The 3,972-nt window shown below is 42.8% G+C and overlaps 1 protein-coding gene across 2 annotated transcripts in view; it reads left to right on the forward strand.

Annotated features, from left to right (window-relative positions):
* Window positions 1–2,023: 2,023 nt before the first annotated feature.
* LOC107292125 (membrane-spanning 4-domains subfamily A member 15) overlaps window positions 2,024–3,972 on the forward strand; it is a 16,497-nt gene continuing 14,548 nt past the window's right edge. Inside the window, exon 1 of one of the 2 annotated variants that reach the window (XM_015821185.2) lies at window positions 2,024–2,283. The gene's annotated coding sequence lies outside the window, so the exon portion shown is untranslated. Of the gene's footprint in view, window positions 2,284–2,686; window positions 2,806–3,972 lie in introns of those variants that run through there. The other variant, XM_015821184.2, reaches the window with a different exon arrangement.

Consider the following 3,972-nt stretch of genomic DNA (forward strand, 5'->3'; position numbering starts at 1 on the left):
TTTGTAATGATGTTTATAATAATAATAATAATAATAATAATAATAATAATAATAATAATAATAATAAAGTTGGGACCTTGGAGGTCATCTAGTCCAACCCCCTGCTCAGGGAGGAAACCTTATACCATTTCAGACAAATGGCTGTCCAGTCTCTTCTTAAAAACTTCCAGTGTTGGAGCATTCACCACTTCTGGAGGCAGGTTGTTCCACTGGTTAATTGTTCTAACTGTCAGGAAGTTTCTCCTTAATTCTAGGTTGCTTCTCTCCTTGATTAGTTTCCATCCATTGCTTCTTGTCCTGCCTTCAGGCGCCTTGGAAAATAGCTTGACTCCCTCTTCTTTGTGCAGCCCCTGAGATATTGGAATACTGCTATCATGTCCCCCCTCATCCTTCTCTTCATTAAACTAGACATACCCAATTCCAGCAGCCTTTCCTTATATGCTTTGGCCTCCAGTCCCCTGATCATCTTTGTTGCTCTTCTCTGTACTCTTTCTAGAGTCTCAGCATCTTTTTTACATCGTGGTGACCAAAACTGGATGCAGTATTCCAAGTGTGGCCTTACTAAGGCATTGTAAAGTGGTATTAATACTTCACGTGATCTTGATTCTATCCCTCTGTTAATGCAGCCCAGCACTGTGTTGGCTTCTTTGGCAGCTGCAGCACACTGCTAGCTCATATTTAAGTGATTGTCCACTCGGACTCCGAGGTCCCTCTCACAGTTACTACTATTGAGCAAAGTACCCCTTATACTATACCTGTACATTTGGTTTTTCTTGCCTAAATGTAGAACCTTAATTTTTTCACCATTGAATTTCATTTTGTTAGATAGCGCCCAGTGTTCAAGTCTGTCCAGATCCTCCTGTATCCTAACCCTGTCTTCTGGAGTGTTGGCTATTCCTGCCAGCTTAGTATCATCTGCAAATTTGATGATTTCCCCATCTATCCCCTCGTCCAAATCGTTGATGAAGATGTTGAAGAGCACTGGGCCCAGAACAGAGCCCTGGGGCACCCCACTACACACTTCCCTCCATGTAGATGTGATTCCATTGAGGACCACACACTGAGTACGGCCAGTCAGCCAGCTACGGATCCATCTGGTGATGATGCTGTCTAACCCACATTTTTCTATCTTCTCAAGTAGTAGGTTGTGATCCACTTTATCAAATGCCTTACTGAAGTCCAAGTAAATTATATCCACAGCATTCCTCTGATCCACTAATTTTGTTACTTGGTTAAAGAATGCAATAAGATTTGTCTGGCATGATCTGTTTTTGACAAAGCCATGTTGGCTTTTAGTAATGACTTTGTTTGCCTCTAGGTGTTCGCTGATTCGTTGTTTGATTATCTTTTCCAGAAGGAAAATAGGAAGCTTTTTTTTCTTTTTTTCTCTTTTCTTTCTGCAGTTTTGCCTTTATCTTTTTTTCTTTTTCTTTGTTTTCTTTACTGTGTATTAGTATTTCTGTTACTCAGTTGTCTTCTCTAGTGGAATAACATGTCCTTTATATAAATTAAATATTGATAATTTTCTTATATAGCCACATTGTCCACCAATACATTATCTCCCTGTTATATTTTCTTTTTCTCTCTTTGCAGCTTATACTGTGATTTCCTCTTGCCTCTTCTTAACTTCAGAACTATATTATGTCAGGTAACTGGACCTGCCACGCTCACACTTGATTATCGTCCCATTGATTGAAACACCTGTCCAATTTCCCCTTGACATGAACTGTTGAACTAAACAAGACTGAAAAGCCAATATTATAATATAGGGAAATTATCTTGGCATCTGAAAGAGATAACAGCAAGCAGCTTTTTAAAATCTGGGAATAACATAGCTCATGGGGGGGGGGGAAGGGGGCAGAAGCTGTCTCCCTTTCCAAAACACTATAGCGTTGAAGCGACCTACTCTACACACACACCCCGCGTAGAAGTTTGTGGCACAGGCCTATACGAACTAGCAATAGGAGGATCAGGACTCTAGAGGGCGCTTCCGTGTAACATGCACTCTGAAAGAATGGGGGACTCTCCAACAGTAGTCAACTCAAAAGCAAATGCTCAGTTTAAATAAGTGCATTAGGAAACATAATAGATTAACCCATGTGCTAACTTTGCCAATGCACGGAGAGGATTTGCCTTTGGCATCTGCTTAGTGCCCAAACGATATGGTGGTCCAGGCGTTTCAGCGGTCTCTGAGGTTCCCAAGGAGAGTTCCGCAAGAAGAGCAGTCGGAGGCTGCGACCGACTCCCTCCATTGCGGCTTTGCCTGTTCAAGGGCCAAAAAGAGTAAGCCGAAAGCTACGGAGAGCGTCGGTGGAGGGAAAGGGGATCTTCTCCGCTCACGAGGTCTACTTAAAGAGGTCCGGGAGACAGAAGGGGGAACGGACGCGGAGGCTGTGATCACAGTGTGCATCCTCTTGTTTCTCTTTCTAGCGATTCCTGCAAAGGTTGTAGAAGACTCCGAGGGGTTAAAAACGACTTCCTTCGAGCGCGGGACTTGCGTACTTTGGGAGGAAGCGAAAGATTAGAGGGATGCGTTTGGTTTCAGTGATTCGTTTTAGCCTGGGAAAAGCAGGATGTTGTAAACTTGGATAATTTTCCTCTCATTTCTGAATAAACAGAAGATTCCTGGCCCCAAACTGTTATTTGTTGCAACAGTTAAACAGGAAAAAGATGTTTTTCCAGGACCCCTCGATTAAGCTATGAGTAAATCCCTCCTTTTACCGTAATAGGCGGCGGAACCCCGCCCTCCACTTGTTTCCCTTAAGTTAATTTCGTTTTCCTTGTGTGTCGTCTTGATCGGTTGTCGTGAGTAGATTCTGATTACTTTTTTAAAAAATAATATGGAATTAATTCTTTGCCTGTCGCTTCTCCCCTGCACAGCCATCCACCCGCGGTCTTCTCAGCCACGCAGCCACCGAAGGTCTTCTAGATGGGAGCATTTAAGAGGAGAATTAGCGGACAGGAAAGAGTTTGCAATCAATGTTGCCATGATGGAAGTGCCCAATACGCACACAGGCGCCCTGTAAACTTACAAAGACTCAATATTTGAAGTTCGCTGTTCAAAGGTGGGTGGGTGGAGCTCCCCTTAACTTGGACTTCCAAGAGGGAAGCAAATCAGGAAGGAAGTAGCTTCCTCCTGAGGTCTGTACAAACCGTGGGATTAATTTGGGCCATTGGGTCAGGGTTTTAAACATCTGGAGAGTTATTACAGTGAGGGAAAAATTATTTGATCCCCTCCTGATTTTGTACTGTAAGGTTTTCCACTTAGCCTCACAATTGCCCCAGCATTACTCAGGAATTAAAAAGAGCCAAAGAAACTCCTGAGCCGAGGTTTCAACAAGCAAACAACTTTTATTTTGATGATAGTAGTAATAGTAGTAGTAGTAGTAGTAGTAGTAATGATGATGATGATGATGATGATGATGATGATAATAATAATAAAGTTGGAAGGGACCTTGGAGGACATCTAGTCCAACCCCCTGCTCAGGCAGGAAACCCTATACCATTTCGGACAAATGGCTGTCCAGTCTTTTCTTAAAAACTTCCAGTGTTGGAGCATTCACCGCTATTGGAACACTGCTATCATGTCCCCCCTCGTCCTTCTCTTTGTTAAACTAGACATACCCAATTCCAGCAACTGTTCCTTACATGTTTTAGCCTCCAGTCCCCTAGTCATCTTTGTTGCTCTTCTCTTTACTCTTTCTAGAGTCTCAGCATCTTTTTTACATTGTGGTGACCAAAACTGGATGCAGTATTCCAAGTGTGGTCTTACCAAGGCATTGTAAAGTGGTATTAATACTTCACATGATCTTGATTCTATCCCTCTGTTAATGCAGCCCAGCACTGTGTTGGCTTTTTTGGCAGCTGCAGCACACTGCTGGCTCATATTTAAGTGATTGTCCACTAGGACTCCGAGATCCCTCTCACAGTTACTACTATTGAGCAAGGTACCCCCTATACTATACCTGTACA

This window comes from Protobothrops mucrosquamatus, unplaced genomic scaffold, assembly GCF_001527695.2.
Source record: "Protobothrops mucrosquamatus isolate PMUCROS unplaced genomic scaffold, P.Mucros_1.0 scaffold1269, whole genome shotgun sequence".
Classification (NCBI taxonomy): domain Eukaryota; kingdom Metazoa; phylum Chordata; class Lepidosauria; order Squamata; family Viperidae; genus Protobothrops; species Protobothrops mucrosquamatus.